Source organism: Primulina eburnea, chromosome 5, assembly GCF_022965805.1.
Source record: "Primulina eburnea isolate SZY01 chromosome 5, ASM2296580v1, whole genome shotgun sequence".
In the NCBI taxonomy this organism is placed as follows: domain Eukaryota; kingdom Viridiplantae; phylum Streptophyta; class Magnoliopsida; order Lamiales; family Gesneriaceae; genus Primulina; species Primulina eburnea.
Window position 1 is genome coordinate 13,178,905 of NC_133105.1, and position 20,476 is coordinate 13,199,380.

General features: G+C 34.1%; 1 long non-coding RNA gene across 1 annotated transcript; it reads right to left on the minus strand.

The window, feature by feature from the left end:
- Window positions 1–7,691: 7,691 nt before the first annotated feature.
- On the minus strand, window positions 7,692–16,749 carry LOC140831767 (uncharacterized). Its single transcript, XR_012117927.1, has 3 exons — window positions 16,280–16,749; window positions 15,908–16,128; window positions 7,692–7,923 (listed from the first exon to the last, which is right to left on the minus strand). It is a non-coding gene; the product is annotated as an uncharacterized lncRNA (long non-coding RNA).
- Between the last annotated feature and the right edge of the window lie 3,727 nt (window positions 16,750–20,476).

A 20,476-nucleotide genomic window follows, 5' to 3' on the forward strand; every position in this document is an offset into this window, starting at 1 on the left:
GTTCAATTGAATAGGAAATCCTGTCGGAAGCATTTAATTATTATCGAACGAATTATTTAATTAACGAGGGTTAGGTGAACCGATATTCCCAACAAATTCATTTCTCATTGAATTTTTAATCAACCATTTTTAGATATTCGATTTCATTAATCAATTCTTGAATAATTTTATTTGCATGTTTATTTGATCATAGTAGTAATAATAAATCAATCAATTTTCGTTGCTAGAGATTTAACAACTGAAAATAATAATGATCAAATAGAGTATCCAGTGGAACGATACTCGTGCTCACGTACATTATACTATTACTTGACATCACGTACTTGCGATTAATTTTTGAGCATACAAAATCATATTTTTATTAAAGATTCCACAGTGCAAGTTTTGCTCGATCACTAGACACGATTTTTTAAAAATGATTTACTTTTAACAGCGCACATAAACATGCACGCTGTTAATAATTCTATTAACGGAGTGCCTCTATTGTGCGCTGCGAAAATTGTATAGATTATTAACATCTCACATATAACTGCACGCTGTCGTTTCTATAATTTATTTACAGCACACATAAATGCATTCTGCAGATATTGCTTGTAATGCACGCCGTTATTTCTGCCAAGTGCAACAATATTAACAGCGCACATATGGGTGCACGCCATTAAAAGAAATATTCACAACGTGCTTTTATTATGCTGTTGATGACGTGCTGCGGAAAATCATTTTTCTTGTAGTGGTTGTACATTAAATAACAAGAAAATGTGTACATTTAGTTATGAAAATGGAAATGAAAAATTAAGTAACTAAATATATTACCTGAAGACAGCTCCACATAATGTAAAAGGCTCAAATTCTTTTTATCATGCAACCTAGGAAAGAAGCGAACTTCACTAAATTATCTCCAATTGGTTGTCCAAACTCATTACACTCCAGCTCTTGATGCTTGTCTTGGCCACTAGCCATTTTCAACTTTGATGCACCCCTCCTTTTTCTTATCTTTTTTATCATAATCAATTGGTTCTTTACCATGAAAATCATGTGATGAATTAGCTGAATTGTTAGAATCCATTCTCAATAACCTACTAGATATATTTTCCTGTAAAATGAAAAAAGATACATTGAAATATACTGGTGTGCTTTAGTAAAACAAAACAAGATTTAATGTCTCACCTGAATTTCATTTACAGATCCTTTGCTACGTTTTTTGGGCATTTTTATCATCTTTTGAATGTTATTTAATGACCTGATAGACATGTAATATGACATGATACATCACTAAAAATAAACAACCAAAAAAATATATTTAAACACAAAATAAATAGTTACGTAATTTTAGAAAAACATGTATCAATCAAAAGAAATATAACTATAAAATCTATTGCTGAAAATTTCAGTCATGCCTCAGTCACATCGATTCCCTCCACTCATTCCTTGAGTATGGTTCTTTTTCATTAATGTTAATCTCAAGTAGGGACACATCAAGAGGTGTTGATGACATATAAGAATCTTCTTCAAGCACATTCATGTTATGAATACCTCGAGGCGGCGCTTTTAGCAACACATACCAATTTATTTCATCATTGTCCATGGAATATAATACAATGAAAGGATAATTTTCAAAAGTTTTTTAGTCCTTGGTGTAAGTTGAACAGTTAAAATCATCTTCAATTTTGATACCAGTTCCAAGATTGGCCCAATCACACCTAAAATAGGCACTTTGAAAGAATAGTAGTCTAGCAAAACAATATCTCATATAACCCAATAGTATAATAGTCTTCCTACTGTATGTGAATTGTCATTAGCATTAGATTGACAAACAGTATCGGCTTCAATTGAAACAACACTATCTTTTGTCGACCTTCCAACATCATTTGTGTGGAACAGATGTCCATTTACAATATATACCGTATAAGATGTAACGTGTCATTTTGGACCATGTGATAGCCATTGAATTCGGTCTGAATAGTTAACATGATCCTGTTTTGATAATGATTCAGCAAATGTTTCCATATGTTGCTTTTGTAACAACGTTTCATTACTTAAGAAACGATGATCTGTTTGTTTAAGCTCGTCAATGTGCATCCTAATTAAAATCATTGAATGAAGATGTAAAAATACACAAGATATGTAATAAATCAAGACTAACAATATTAAACTAACTAAACTCACTGTAAGTAAGCTTCAACTTCTGCAGTATTGAACAACACATATCGATGTGCAGCTTGTAACACGTTATCCTCTAAAATATTTTCTTTCCCTTTAGAAATTGACCGACCTTCTAATAATCCATCTTCCAAATCATCGTTCCTACTAGAATGAGCACTAATACTAGAAGCATTTTTTATATAAGCGCTATAAAATGTCATTCGTTCTTCTACGAGGTGACACTCAGCTATACAACCTTCTGGTTTTGCCCGGTTCTTCACATACACTTTTAGTATTTTCATAAATTAAATCACAAAGAAAAATTCACATGAAAGAAGTGTCGATAGCAAAATCTAAATCATTTTATAATATCAAATTTTCCAAAAAGATTAATGATTACTTAATACCTTTCATATGGATACATCCAACGGAATTGAACTGGCCCTCACAAGCGATCCTCTCTTGCTAAATGAATTGTCAAGTGAACCTAGATGGTAAAGAAATCGGGTGGAAAATACCTTTCCAACATGCATATAATTTCAGCAATACTCTCCTCGAGTTGTTCTACGGTTCCTGTCTAATACTCTTTGATATAATTCATTGTAAAATGCACCTAACAGAAATATCACTACAACAAAAATGACTTTTCGCAGCGTGCAAATTCCCTTTCAGCGGCGCACATTGCACGCTGCACAACTGCAAGCTGTTGAAAATTTAAGATTATCTGCGGCGCGCATGTGCATGTCGTTAATACTATTATCCGATGCAAGTCGTTAATACTATTATCCGCGGCGTACACATGCGCGTCGCGGATACTTTTATCTGCGGCGTGCGAATGCACGCTGTTAATACTATTATCCGTGGCGCGTACTTGCACGCCGCAGATACAATTATCGATAGCACGCGCACGCGCACGCACGTTGCGGATAATATTATCTGCATCGTGCAATGTACGCCGTTAATATTACAATCCGCAACATGCAAACAAATTCTAAATCGTTCGTTTGCAAGCCGATAAAATCAAATTCGTTAAAAAAAATCAATCGAATGGACAAAAACGATAAACCAAAATTTTACAAAAAAAGTTAGCGCAAATTTAAGTTTAATTAAAACAAAATTGATGAAAGTCATTGTTTTTCAATATATCAAAACAGAAAGTCTGAAAAACCAAAGCAAGATACGATATATGTAACAACTAGCTGGTACATAAATAACAATGATTAAACTTTCAATACACGCAGATTGGTAGAATATTTATCAATCACACAATACTATAAATTTAGATAACCATGCTACCGTGCTTCCTATCGCGTCCTCGAGAAACTGCATTTCATCATTTGGTCGAATAAGGTCCACTTTCTCCACCAAAATCTTATCAACCCAAATTTTCCAACAAGATCTACCAAGAACAACGTGATGCACTTTTGTGTTTGGATATGTGGATACAATTTGACCTTCTGCAACAACTAATTCATCAACACATCAATGAAGTAGCTTATATCTAGTATTAGTACGGATATCTCCAAGACTCAAATTCCTCAAATTTGGCTATAAATAAACAATGAATAGTAATTGATTCAACCATTTCTATTTTTTTAACAATTTTGCTGTTTAAAAATACATAATTTAAAGATAATTACCTGAGAAACATGATCAAAATTACCATTTTTTTGGCACCAATATCGATATCAATATTTACTACCAACTTCATTCCAATACCGCTACCAATGCCACCACTAGCAACCTAATTTTACAATCAAATCGTGTCAAGCGATGTAATCATGATAATTCAAAAGCATTTAAGTGTGTACATGTGGGGACCCGGACGCTAATCATCTTCTTAATCATTATTGGGACAATTTAATAAATTATAATAAACAAGGTCTAATTTTTTTTAAAATATAGTATTAAATGCGGAACGTAATGGAATTGAATCTAATATACATATCGGTATAAAAGTACAAGTCGTGTACGACATACATCAAACTTAAACTAAGGTTCAACAACTAATGTCAAGTGCTGAATCCTATCTACAGCAACGTCAAAGTCCGTGGTCTCCACTCTAATCATGATCTTTCGTCATCTCCTCGACCATGATCATGTCCCACCTGTTGTCCTGCACACATAAAAACACGACAACAGCCGGATAACTCCGGTTAGAAATATATCTCAGTATAAACCAACGAAACATGCAATCATATAAAAATGTAAACCATGTAAGAAATATCAGTAACATGTATCAAAATCTGAAACATAATCATATAAAATCATTAATCAGACTCCTGACTCCACGTCTCAGACTAGACTCAATCCTAGTCTAGGGATCCCGGTTTCCAGACGTTGGCATTCCTATATCGAATTCAGTAATAGAAGAAACTCCAATTCTATTCAATCGACATAACCAAACATCCGGTATCTTGACCTATCCGTCACATACTGTGGCACTATCGCCAATTCACTATCTTGTGACAATGTGCAATGTGTCAGTGACGATTCCATCACTATCGGCACTTATGTCACAAGATCACTCGTCTAATACTCATCTAATACATTCTTCTATAAATCAATAGAACAAGCATATCAATTCAAATCAATGTAAATAATAACAATAAGTATGTGATTTAGGGAAACTCAAGTATATCATACTCGAGTTGTTCTCCCGGTACCACATTGACTTATACCTTTCTTTCGTAGTCTCGGTCTGACGAAGTCGAAGTCTTTAATCCGAAGCTGTCAATATAAATCTGAAATGACATTATCGAGAAGAACAATATCAACATTTGCTTCAATTCAAAACTCAATCTGATCAATACTCAATTTCTGTACATGTCGACGACATAACTGTATAAACTCGGTATACCCTCGACAATTGAATATCAATAACCAATCTTAGCAACTCAGAATCTCAACCAATACCATCATAATGCCACAATCTCAAATCTGTATCATTTCATTCAAATATAATCTGAGAAATGATAACAATCGCATAAACAGTCTGTTTTTCGATCCGATTTCGTTTCTACGATTACCAGTATTCCCAGAACACATAATAATAATCAAATCAAAATTTCTCCAACATCATATTTTCGAATCAAGATAAAAACTTAATAAAACTTACGTCCTTGTGTAGCTCTTGATGAGGGGATCTCAAAACTGTGCTCGGATTAAAAATCGGATGGTCGGATCTTGCACATACAATTTTCTAAGATACAAGGAGACTACGGACTTTGATTAGAGATAGGGTTTGAACACTTGATATGTAGTCGTTAAACCTTAGTTTTGAATGATTGTATATAGTACAAGACTTGTACTTTAATACTGATAAGTATGTTAGAATGTATTCCATTACGTTCCGCATTTAATACTGTATTTTTTTAAAAAAAATTAGACCATGTTTACTTTAATTGATTAAATTGTCTCAATGATGATTAAGAACTTGATTAGCGTCCGGGTCCCCACATTATATATACCAAACATATTTTTTATATGTTGTTTACTTACTAACCTATTTTTTGCTGATTTTGTTGATTCATACTTTGTAAAAACATGGACCTCATTTCTTGCATTTCCAGCTGATTTTGTTGTATTTGTTGTTGAAGGCTTTGTACCATAGTTTGAAGTTGTTGAACAGTTCCATTTTGTTTCACAGAAGCTCCAACTTTTGATAGTGTAACTCCGAAGCCCATTCCGCGTACTCTACCTTGAGCTTCCTTGCCAAACACAAGGCTAATTGCATCATCAACAATGTTAGTTGTGTTTTGAGATTTATTTCTTTCTGCAAAAAAAAAAAAAAAATATGAGCAAACGCGATAAAATCGAGAAAGGGAAAATTGTGTTTAATATTTTAAAAATAAATTATTTATTTTATTACTATTTTCTCTCCAACAGCTTGAGTACTAGGCTCCCCATTTTTTTCTTGTGACCTTCAATCCAAACTTGCGATCTCGTAATTTTTGTGTCTGCGCTTCTCTTCTCCTTTAATATAGAAATATATACAAAATCGTTAGAACATAATTCAAGATGTATATATCATTACTAATTACATAAATTATAAAAAACCATAAAAAAATTTACCTTAATGTGAGTCAAAATGCATAACCTCTTCGGCTCATTGTGTGAATGTGATCTTGTTTTTTTTCATCGTTCTAAATCTTTCACTCTTTTCATGATATTAGTTCAAAAGTCATAATTATCCAGAGAATATTCTCTCATAAGCTGGATCAATTTGCTTAATCTTTTGTATTCTTAATTAATGATGTTGGTAATTATTATCTTTTTTTATGCAGCGGAAAATTATTTCACTGAAAAGAAGTAGTTATGGTTTTGAAGATGATGAAGGGAAGACAATTTTTGACCAAATCAAGAAATTTTCAAGTACAAAGAAAATAAAATTATTGACCACTAATCTCTCAGAGAAACATCATCATTGGCTACCATTAATGAAGATTTCATGAAGATTACTATGGTCCGAGGTTTCACAGTCGTAAGCACCATTAATTTGAGTTATGCCAATGAAATTCTTTTTTATATAAAACAAAATGGGATCAAATATATAACTTCGTGGGATCCAATATGCGAGAGCCATCATTCTCTGCACTCAAAATAAGAAAAAAATCAAATTTCATTGGTTATTTTTTTCAAAATATAAGTTCTACATATAACATTAATAATTTTACATTTAGGAAATATCAAATTTAATGAGCAAAATGACTTCCTTTAACTTTCCATAATCAAAGTTTTCTGACACGAAGTAACAGATAACAACAATGACAAAGTTACACAACACGGACATCAAATCAACATGAACCCAATAAAGTTCACAAATTTAAGGTTACTACAAATTAAAAACATGCAGCGTAACACCAAAGCTCCAAACTGTTTTGATCAAAGACTTCACCCCATACATTATTTCTCCCACATCTCATTTTAGGCAACTTCAATGATGCATGGTTCGTGGTTTGTTCCCTAAAAAACTCAGATGGCATCATGTGTTGCATCCATATACTGATTGTTGACAATGATATATGTTGTGTTCAACTTTCATAACTAGAATAGTTGAAAGAACTTAAGTAAAATAAAGACAATTACTACTTCAATCACCCCATTCATTTAGATTCACGATATAAGAAATGAGCCTGCTAAAACAACAGTAAACGACGTATCCTAGTTCATATTTGCCACACGTTTTGGCATATTTTAAAAATTATCTCGAGGAATGCAAACTACATTCATGTTATTTGAATTCCTCGATGCACCTAAAACTCCTATGGATTATTTGCATTCCAATGATCTCGAGGAATGCAAACTACAGCGACGTTGATTTGAGTCTTTATATATAATACTACTTAAACGAAAGACTTTAAAATCACATCCGGTCAATTAAAGATCCATATTATAATCATTCAGTATTTTTAAATATATTACATATGATTTTAAGTATTTTGTATATAATACTACATTAACCACGAAGATCTAAATAGCACCAACAAATTGAAAGTAAAAGAATATGTACTAAATGACCATAAAAGAGTCCAGAAAAATTCTTACTTGAAAGTTAGGGTATAATGTCCTATGTACAAACAAGTCCCACTGATTTTGGTCCATAAATTCAGGCTTCAAAAGATTGAGATCTCATGAAGCCAGTCGACTTGTATTAGCTTCTCGTACAAGTATTTGTAATTTGGATTTCCTATCGCGCCACAATTTAGCCAACTTTCGAAAAATTGATTTCTTTTCACAATCCTCAACTTTGTAAACCTGAAGACAGCTCCACATCCTATCCTTCTGCAAGGCCCGAGAAATTTATCTTGTTAATCTGAAAGGATATGGCATTGATTATTATAATCTATTGTTGATAATTCATATGATTATAGACGGAACAGATCAGATCGGGAGAGCCGAAAGAAGAAATAACATTATGTGTGAAGAATAAGATTGGCGCACATGCGCGACATGTATCGGCGCACATGCGCGAAAATTACAGAAGCATCGGCGCACATGCGCGAGATAAGGCGCGCATATACGCGACCCGTCCAGAATGATCGGCGCACATGCGCGGGTTGGACAGAATGATCGGCGTATATGCGCGACGAAGATGGCGCATATGCGCGAGCAGGCAAAATGTAGGTGCGAGCTACCGACGCATATGCGCGACCTTGTCCGCGCATATGCGCGCAACGTGCAGAACATGCACGACGCCACTTGCTTTTGATGCACGAGATGTATATATATATATATAATATATATATATATATATATATATATATATATATATATATATATATATATATATATATACACATACAAACGATTGATCCTTCAGAATTCAGATAAAGGGACCAAGAAAAGACTCTGAAGAAGACTTCGATTTGGAATTGAAGATTTTGGAGATTCGTCCGTCCAAATTGAAATCCGAGTTCAGTACCGAGTTCCTATCAACACAAGCTACAACTGGACGTAAGTTTTGTTACGTTTAGACATGATTTGAATTTATGATATGGTCAGAATCGAATACGAATCAGATATGATGTTTCTAATAGACATCGTATAATTGAAGTCAGATTAAAGAACAGACTGTTTCTGTAATTGTTATGATTTTCTGAAGTAATATGACTAAGATTGTATAGATTTGGTATCACGATCTGTTATTATTGAAGACTATGAATAGTACTGATATCGATTATGATTTGTGGTATTATATCTGTGATGTTCAGATTGACAGGGTTATTCAGATTGTATTTTTATGCTGTCGAAACATCAGTTGATTTAGATTGATCACATTCAGTAATGATTTCGATTGTATCGTAATATCATTGATATGAATTAGATTGTACCTTGTTCAGATATGGATCAGATTATGTATTGGTTTGAGTATTGATCAGAACAGGTTTTGAATTGAGTTATTTACTGATATTGTAATTATACGATTGTCATTGCCAGACCGGGTATGGACAGATCAGAATACAAGACTTCGTCTTCGTCAGACCAGGAAGACAAAGGTATAAATAAATGTTGATTCGAGATTGCACAACTCGAGTTAGGTTTGACTCGAGTTTCCCAAAATCACATACTTTATTTTATTACATTGATATTTGCAGATTATCAGATTGATATGTTAATCTATTGACTTAGAGCAGAGTCAGAGTTTGAGTCTAGGGCAGATCAGCCTAGCTAGGGCAGAACCGCCGAGTCTTTGTCAGAACCGCGAAGACTCTAGACTTACGGTGTATCGATGAGCTTAGATGTAGATCGACGTCTATTGTAGACATTCGATACAGCATACCAAAGTCTAAATTAGATCGGGATCCCTAGGTTAGAAATAAGTTGAGATAAGATAATAAGTCATTGACTTAAATACAGATTCGTATTGGTTCATGTAAACAGATTGAATACATGTTTTAATGATTGTGTATGCTTTTATATATGTTTTATATGATTGCATTGATACATTGTTTATACTGAGATATTTATATCTCACCGGAGTTATCCGGCTGTCGTCTTGTTTTGTATGTGTGCATGACAACAGGTGGGACATGATCGGGGTCAAGAAGATGATGAGAGAAGACGAGTTTAGAGTGATGATTCCGGACTTATTGTAGATTTGGTTTAATACTTGACAGTTAGTAATTGAACCTTAGACTAGTTTGAATAATTGTTGTACATTATTTTACTTATATACTGAGATGTATATTAGTTATATTCCACTACATTCCGCAGTTATATTTTAGAAAAGAAAAATTTTTAGACCCTGTTTATCTTAATTGATAATTAAATCCCAAAAATGATTAAGAAGATGATTAGCGTCCGGGTCCCCACAACAGGTGGTATCATAGCAATAGATCCTTTAGACTGAGATAGAAAAGAATGAGCGGGGTAGATTGAGTTTTCTTTCCTTGTATGTGATTGCTAGCATGAGATTTATTTTAATGTTGATTGACATGGTGTATGCTAGCATGACATTATGTTTTACTGCTTTAAAATACATGTTATCTAATTATCTGATTTGAATTGGTAATATGACATTATGGAGTATGAATCAGATTTGATTCTTGATCAGCAGTAAGATGATCAGAGAAAGATTTGAACAGATTTGTAGTATTTGGGTTCTAATTTTTTGATAAGCAGATATACTTCCACGGAGAATTCCAGAAAGGGGTAGTACTTAGACTGAACAGATAGATGTATCAGAAACTCATATGGAAATAAAGTTGAAAGAGTTTCAGTTATTTCAGCCGCCGATTCTGAGTGGTATCGAGACGTCTGAAGATTGTGAGAACTGGTTTGATGACATAGAAATACTGTTCGATTTACTTGATTGTACAGATGAACATAGAGTTAAAATGGTGCCTAACCAGTTACGAGAAGCCGCCAGGAGTTGGTGGATTACAAGTAAAAGAATGTTAGAACAGAGAGGTACAATGATTTCGTGGGAAATATTCAGAACTGAATTTTACCGAAGATTTTTCTCAGTTTCGTACCAAGAGGACAAGAAAACAGAGTTTGAGAATTTGAGACCAGGTCAACTGAATATTGAAGAATATGTTGCTAAATTCTCTACTCTACTGCGTTTTGCTCCTCATGTAATTGGGAATGATGAAGCTGTAGCGGATCAGTTCATCAGAGGACTGAATTCGGAGATAGTTGCATTGATGAATATACAACGACCTCACCATTTTGCTGATGCCTTGAGTAGAGCGATGAGAGCGGAAGCGAGTCTGATTAGACAACTGAAAAGGCTGTGTGCGATACAACCCCAGACACAAGCAATCCCCTCTCAGATGTGATCACAGCAGCACGAGTGGAAAGCAAGATTTGCTGAAAGCTCGACAGAAGCCATTCAAGAAGTTAAGGAGTGATTCCTCTAGCTCCAGTGGTTCTAGCCCGAGTTATACTGGAGTGTATTGCAGAACTTGCGGAGGAAGACATTCCACGGAGCAGTGCCAGGGAGTTACTGGTAGTTGTCGTATCTGCCGATAGCCGGGACACTTTGCTAGAGTTTGTCCACAGAAAGGGTCCCGAAGATTTCAGGGAGCAGGACCATCTGGTGGTAGTGACCGAGGAACAGACCCAAGAGGCACTTGATGATATAGTGGCAGGTACTGTTCTTTTATGATGATGTTGCATATGTATTGATATATACTAATGCATTTCTTAAGATTATCTTTGACTGAGTTGCATTGATATATATGGTACCTGTTGGGTCTGTATTGCTGGAGTATTAATCTTTGTACCTTTTGAGAAAGAAAGATTGATATCAGAGATTTCTGTGACATATTGTATACTACAGTAAGATGAGAATGAGATCGAGTTAGCTTATGATGTAATTGTGTCTTCTGATTTAATTTCATTATTAATATTAATATGCTGAACAAGTACAGAACTATTGTAGATTTCTTTCAGAAAAGATAAGATTCAGACCAGATATGGCTGATGAGTAGAGATTTCACGGTAAGGAATCTAGATCTAGAATTCCTTTGATATCTGTATTGTCTATGACTCGATTGATACAGAAAGGAGCAGATGGTATCCTTATGTATTCAGTAGATATAATGAAATCGAGCCTAGCATTGACAGATTTGCCAGTGATGTACGAGTTGACTGCGGTTTGCCCAAATAAGATTTCAGATTTACTTTGTATTAGAAAGATAAATTTCAGAATTGAATACCAGGTACTGTTTGTTGTTTTAGAATTCAGTACAGAATGATATTGAATGTACAGAATGACACTGAATGAATTGAAAGAATTGAAAGATCAGTAGAAGACTGCCGACCAGGAGTTACATCTGATTTAGTGTTTCTCTTTGGCATGTTTTAGTATGTTCAAAGATATTCTGATGATTTCATGCTCGTTGTATCTATGATATTTTGATATATTCGCAACATCTGATTGATTGAATCGAATATCTGAAGATTGTATTGAATATTCTGGGAACTGTGATTATTGTATACAGAATTTATTCAGATATGAATCCTGATTGAAACAGATTGTATTCAGAATATGCGATATCTGAAGTTAGTATACTGATTGATTTTGACACAGTTGAGATTGTGATCAGTGGCTGAGAATGATACAGAAAGATCAGAAATATCAGAAATGTCAGAAATGTCATAAATTTATTTTTGGGTCTGAATTGACAGATTATCGTATACGATTGTTGTTTTGTGTCTACCTGAGTATTGTTATATTTCTACAGCCGTATTTGATACAGATCATTGTGAACCGTTGATATTATATACAGTTCAATCCGAATCAGAATTGAATTCGAGAATTTCAGTGATTCAGAAATGTAATCAGAATATTCAGAATTTATATTCGATAATCAGATCAGAGCATCGATCAGAGTAACAGATATGAGATTTTTACTATATGAGAATGATTATCGGTGATGTCAAATGTTTCAGAATTGTACAGCAGAATTGGTATCGATAGTCAGAACCAAATACCAGGTAGGTATTTTTCTTTCATTTATATTAGTAACTGATTTGTTTATACCAAATAGTTCGAAACTGAAATAACAGATAGTGTCAGAAAAAACACAGTAACGGATTCAGTTTTCATTGTGGTGACTGAGAATGTATAATATTCGGACAGACAGCGTTGATATAAACAGATTAAATCGGTTATGGTAGAATTTATGCTGAAATGTTGGCAAAATTTGTACCGAAATGTCTAAATCGCCAATAAATGAAGATAGAAAGATAGAAATCAGAAGATTTATTACAGAATTGTATATTTCTGACTAGACATGGGAAGTATGTTTCAATGAATTTCGTAATGAGGTTACTGTAATACTTTCCAGATTGTGATATGATATGATTGTGATTGACAGATTGTTCAATCTATATCTATTAGTTTGTACAAGATGACGTACAAACATGACCAGATGACAAAGATCGATGTCAAAGAAATGGTCAGATTGATCAGAATGTAGAAGTAGATTGTATCAGATTGTGAATTCTGATTGATTTTGTCTTTGGCAGAATATACCATGAACTCATTCACATATTATTCATAGACTGACAGATAGCCAGCGCGTACTATCCAGATATTGGAAGATATTTGTGGAACTGTAGTGCTGGATGCTAGCACTAGTTGATATGACATATTGTCGCTGTGTGAATTATTGTATTCAGATCATCATATGAGTAATGAGATAGTTACAAATGAGACATTGTACAGTGAGTACTACAGATTTCTTTGGCATAAGAATAATATCTCGGAGATACTTGAGATAAGATCTGATACGATCAGAGATATGACAAAGAAAATATAGTTAATTCAGAAGAGAATGAAGATAGCTCAGACCAGACAAACCTAATATACCAACATCGGATGGTGACGATTGGTATTCTGGGCCGAAGATTTAATATATCCTTGAATGGGATAAACAGACTTGATAACAGATGATGATAAGGATTTGTTATGAGCTGTAGTTTGGTATATACGAATGTTGTATAGCCAGTATTGCGAGATTGATTTTGTCAGAACTAGTTTGAAAGGTATTATGATATTATACTTTTGAATTCCTATTCCATATTGGAATCAGAGATCCATATAAGAAAAATGTTTCAGAAAGAAGATTTTTCTGTTGTTGAAAACACAGTAAGATTGTCAGAATCTCAAAGAAACTAATTGAGATTTTTTTTATAAGATTTCAGAATGGATTCAATGAGATGAGTTCTGATTTAAACTCTATATACATTTCTTCTGATATATCTGAATTGAGTTCGTACGAGTTCGAGGACGAACTCAGATCTAAGAGGGGGAGAAATGTAAGGCCCGATAAATTTATCTTGTTAATCTGAAAGAATATGGCAATGATTATTATAATCTATTGTTGATAATTCATATGATTATAGACGGAACGGATCAGATCTGGAGAGCCGAAAGAAAAAATAACATTATGTGTGAAGAATAAGATTGGAGCACATGCGCGACATGTATCGGAGCACATGCGCGAAAATAACAGAAGCATTGGCGCACATGCGTGAGATAAGGCGCGCATATGCGCGACCCGTCCAAAATGATCGGCGCACATGCGCGACATAAATGGCGCACATGCGTGGGTTGGACAGAATGATCGGCGCATATGCGCGACGAAGATGGCGCATATGCGCGAGCAGGCAAAATGCTGGTGCGAGCTACCGGCGCATATGCGCGAACTTGTTCGCGCTTATGCGCGCAACGTACAGAACATGCACGACGCCAGTTGCTTTGCATGCACGAGATGTATATATATATATACATACAAACGATTGATCCTTCAGAATTAAGATAAAGGGACCGAGAAAAGACTCTGAAGAAGACTTCGATTTGGAATTGAAGATTTTGGAGATTCGTCCGTCAAAATTGAAATCCGAGTTCAGTACCGAGTTCCTATCAACGCAGGCTACAACTGGACGTAAGTTTTGTTACGTAGACATGATTTGAATTTATGATATGGTCAGAATCTAATACGAATCAGATATGATGTTTCTGCTATAATAGACATCGTATAATTGAAGTTAGATTAAAGAACAGACTGTTTCTGTAATTTTTATGATTTTCTGAAGTAATATGACTAAGATTGTATAGATTTGGTATCACGATCTGTTATTATTGAAATTTATGATTAGTACTGATATCGATTATGAGTTGTGGTATTATATCTGTGATGTTCAGATTGACGGGGTTATTCAGATTGTATTGTTATGCCGTCGAAACATCAGTTGATTTAGATTGACCAGATTCAGTAATGATTTCGATTGTATCGTAATATCATTGATATGAATTAGATTGTACCTTGTTCAGATATGGATCAGATTATGTATTGGTTTGAGTATTGATCAGAACAGGTTTTGAATTGAGTTATTTACTTATATTGTAATTATACGATTGTCATTGCCAGACTGGGTATGGACAGATCAGAATACAAGACTTTGTCTTCGTCAGACCAGGAAGACAAAGGTATAAATAAATGTTGATTCGGGATTGCACAACTCGAGTTAGGTTTGACTCGAGTTTCCCAAAATCACATACTTTATTTTATTACATTGATATTTGCAGATTATCAGATTGATATGTTAATCTATTGACTTAGAGCAGAGTCAGAGTTTGAGTCTAGGGCAGATTAGCCTAGCTAGGGCAGAACCGCCGAGTCTTTTTCAGAACCGCGAAGACTCTAGACTTACGGTGTATCGATGAGCTTAGATGTAGATCGACGTCTATTGTAGACATTCGATACAGCATACCAAAGTCTAAATTAGATCGGGATCCCTAGGTTAGAAATAAGTTGAGATAAGATAATAAGTCATTGGCTTAAATACAGATTCGTATTGGTTCATGTAATCAGATTGAATACATGTTTTAATGATTGTTTATGCTTTTATATATGTTTTATATGATTGCATTGATACATTGTTTATACTGAGATTTTTATATCTCACCGGAGTTATCCGGCTGTCGTCTTGTTTTGTATGTGTGCATGACAACAGGTGGGACATGATCGGGGTCAAGAAGATGATGAGAGAAGACGAGTTTAGAGTGGTGATTCCGGACTTATTGTAGATTTGGTTTAATACTTGACAGTTAGTAATTGAACCTTAGACTAGTTTGAATAATTGTTGTACATTATTGTACTTATATACTGAGATGTATATTAGTTATATTCCACTACATTCCGCAGTTATATTTTAAAAAAGAAAAATTTTTAGACCCTGTTTATCTTAATTGATCATTAAATCCCAAAGATGATCAAGAAGATGATTAGCGTCCGGGTCTCCACACCTTCACTTTTTCGCTTATGTCATTCCATCCATCTAATGTATAAGGCACAAATTCATTTATCATGCATCCTAGTAAAGAAGCGTACTTCACTGAATTATCTCCAACCGGCTGTCCAAACTTATTACGCTCCAACTAATTGCACTTGTCTTGGCCACTAACCATTTTCAACTTTGATGCTCGCCGTCCTTTTTTCTTATCTGTTTATTCATCATCAATTGGTTCTTTACCATGAAAATTATGTGATGAATTAGCTCAATTGTTAGAATCCATTCTCGATAACCTATTAGATATATTTTCTTGTAAAATGGAAAAAAGATACACTAAAATATACAAGTGTTCTTTAGCAAAATAAAACAAGATTTAATGTCTCACCTGAATTTCATCTACAGATCCTTTGCTAAGTTTTTTGGCCATTTTGCTCATCTTTTGAATGTTATTTCATGACCTGATAAACATGTAATATGACATGATGCATCACTGAAAATAAACAAGCAAACAAATATATTTAAACACTAAATAAATAGTTATGTAACTTTAGAAAAAGATGTATCAATCAAAAGAAATAACTATAAAATCTATTGCTGAAAATTTCAGTCATGTCTCAGTCACATCGATTCCCTCACACTCATTCCTTGAGTACGGTTCTTTCTCAGTAATGTTAATCTCAAGTAGGGACAAATCAAGAAGTGTTGATGACGTATAAGAATCTTCTTCAAGAACATTCATGATATGAATACCCCGAAGCAACGCTTTTAGCTACACATACCAATTTGTTTCATCATTGTCCCTGGAATAGAATACTTGCTTTGCTTGTGATGCTAAAATGAAAGGATCACTTTCAAAAGTTTTAAGGATGATAAGGAGTAGTAACTTAGTGAGTCATACTAAATTTTTTGATTAATAAAAAAAATGGTTTATTAACAAAGTGAGTCCTCCATATCTTATCATGACTCGAGGAATTCCACGTCTACTAAAAAAATTTCCTTCCGAAAATTTGATGACTACTTTATAATTATTTGTTGGAGATGGAATCGTCTCTATTCATTTCGAAACATAATCAACTGCAACTAAAAAAATACAAATATCCAAACAACGATGGAAAATGTCCAAAAAAATCAAAGCCGAAATATTAGGTCTAGACAATACATGAAAAAATAAGGATCATCTCAATAAATTTTTTTTACCTCATTCAAAAAATTTCTTTTATTTTGGGAATTCCATTATGGTGACATTTTTCCTTTCACAATAAAATTGACTATGTCAGCAAACTAAGGTGTAGTAGCAACATAAAATAATTGTTCATAGGAAAATTATAATTGATTTGTGTGATTTCAAAAGATGATCATGCTACAACATTCTCGGTTATTTTTTTTAATCTTTGATAGAAATGTCGAATTCTTCGAGTAATTAAATTCATCGGATTCATGGCTTCACATTTTATTTGGTCAATAAATATCTAACAACATAATGATTAGTAAACACAATTGTCGTTAATCCAACCAAATAAAAACAAAATTTATCTAATGCAAATATTTGAGCATGGTTTAAAGTTCTACTTGTATAATATTTTTTGTAATGCTTAATTTTCATTCTTTGACCCAATACTGCACTGACAACAAAATCACTTGAGTCACACATGATTTCAAATGGTAAAGATCAATCAGGAAGTTGCATGATATGAGCCGATATTAAATGTCTAATGATATTATTAAAAGCATTTTGATATTCTTAATCCACTCAAATTTAGTGTCTTTTGTTAAGAGGTTGCAAATGGGTTTAGAGATTAAGCTAAAGTCTTTTACATACCTCCTATAAAATTCAGAATGTCCTAAAAATGAACGAATTTCTTTAATAGTCTTTCGTGAAGGTAGATTGGCGATGACATCTTTTTTTCTTTATCAACTTTAATTCTATGAGATGACACAAGATGTCCAAAACATTTCCAGAAATAACCATGTAAGGACATTTTTCTCAATTCAAAATAATACATTTTTCCAAACAATTTTTTAAACTTATAGTAACTTTTCAAGAAAATTATCAAATGTATTCCCAAAACTGTCAAATCATCCATAAAAAATCTCCAAACAATTTTTAACAATGTTGCTGAAAATATTTAACATGCATATTTGAAATGTTGTTGGGGGCATTGAGTAAATCAAAGGACATCCTTTTAAATGCAAATGTACCAAAAGGACATGTGAATGTGGTTTTTTCTTGATCTTCAAGTGCAATGAGAATTTGATAATAGCATGAATATACATCAAGAAAACAGTAGTAGGGATGACTTGCTACTCTTTTTAAAATTTGATCAAAAAATGGTAAATGAATATGATATTTTCTGGTGACATCATTCAATTTTCTATAATCAATACACATACACAAATCAGAAGGAACTTGACTTGTTAACAAACCTCCTTGATCATTTTTTTTATCATACCAATGTCAGATTTTTTTTGGAGCTACTTGTGTTAGGCTTACCCACTTACTATCAGAAATAGGGTAGACAATTTCATCATCAAGTAGATTGAGAACTTCAGTTTTCACAACATCTTTCATATGTGGGTTTAATCTTCTTTGTGGTTATTGGGATGTCTTAGAATTTCTTGTAAATGAATTCTGTGAGTGCAAATTAGTTGATTAATGCCCTTGAAATCTTTTAGTGTCCAACTAATAGTATTTTTATGCCTTTTATCGACTAATTTACCTTCTTAATCACTCGCAAGTTTAGAAGAAATTACCAATGGATATGTCACGATCCGTCACTTAAAATAGTACTATAATATCTGCGAAAAATTAATTTTTTACTATATAATTTAGTATAAGCATAACTCGTGAAATAAAATAACGGTCACCACACATCTTAAAAATAAAGTTAATAATAAAACTTCAACGTTTGAATACCGAAATCATAAAAATCCCAATTCAAAACGACCATCATAATTTGAAAAAGCCTAGCACAACGTAATAAGTTTCAAAGAACTTGCCATCAACACAAATGAATAAAATCAGAGTAAATAATTTTAAAACGTGCATAATAAAAATCTCTAGAACTACAAGGTCCTTGCGTTTGCGCCACCACTAGTGCGAGCCTGCTCACTTGTCGCCACCTCCAGTCTCCTCGACACTAACATCTGCATCAATCAAATCTAGTGAGTCTAAAAACTCAACATGCACAAAATCGTGTATAACAAGTAATACGTAATAAAAATGCATGAAATTTAATCATAGCTCGTTCATAGCATAACATAAGTATAAATATTTATAACGCGACTTTCCTACATAAACATCAATCAAATCTAGTGAGTCTAAAGACTCAACATGCACAAAATCGTGTATAACAAGTAATACGTAATAAAAATGCATGCAATTTAATCATAGCTCGTTCATAGCATAACATGAGCATAAATATATATAACGCGACTTTCCTACATAAACAATTTCATAAAATCATATTTTCCTGCTTGTCATACATGATCGAAATCGTAAATCATTTTGCGTAGATTTATATTCAATGCAAGTGGCACATAACATGAATCGTTTGATCAAACTAACCACGGTACTGAGCTAGAATGGATCACCGTAGCCCTTGAAATGGATGTCCACTCCCAAACATAACATAATTCCTCCCAAGAGATTGGAGAGGTCTCCAGACACGTTCTTCGGCTTAAAAATCCGTAACATAATTGGCCACGAGACAAATCGCATACCTAAAAAATAATTATTTTGCACGTCATACATACTTACAAACATCATGGACCTCGTTGGATTGTCCCCGGACATGCTGCCACCACATCCTAAATAATAATCAAAATAGCTCCTAAAGGTGCATTCAGACACACATAACTTGAATTGAATAGAACCACCTAGGACGTACCAATCGACTTGGGACACGACCCACACATAAAACACATCCCAAAATACTATAAAAGGCTCTAAACCAGCCCTGAAACATGATCGAACCCCGTACCATGCAACACAAACCATAGAACACAAGCTGCCTCCAAAGAGTGACACTATGGCACTTATGCGTTCCGTACCACTTCTTGCTGATTCCAACTCGAACCAAGCCCAAACCAAGCTCTAGAATCAACCCTTAGACATCACTTACGACCCTGGTTCAACCTTTTTCCAGCCAAAGACACACGCACAGCCCTGGACCACCCTTACGTGCGAAAACGAGCAATCACGACTTCAGCCCTTACCGCCCAACCTAACCCCAACCGACCAAGACCGGGCTTACCCCAGGACCCTAGGACCCCGCCTAGACCCTAGACATGAGCCCTGGTCCAGCCATGAAACCAAACTCTTGGCCGAACGCGATCATCCCCTTATGCGCGCAACCTTGCGCACCTAGCGGCTTCTACTGCATCAACGACCTACGGCCCATCCCGGACCACCTAATGATATCTAAACACAACCCATAACATAACCATACATAGCAGCAAGCATTTTGAACGGTCCAGCAAAGCCTAAGATAAAAAACTCGAGAAAACAAAGAAATTCTTATGTTTATATATGAAAACAATTTTGGTAACGTTCTAGCATTAATATAATCAAACCAACGAGTTT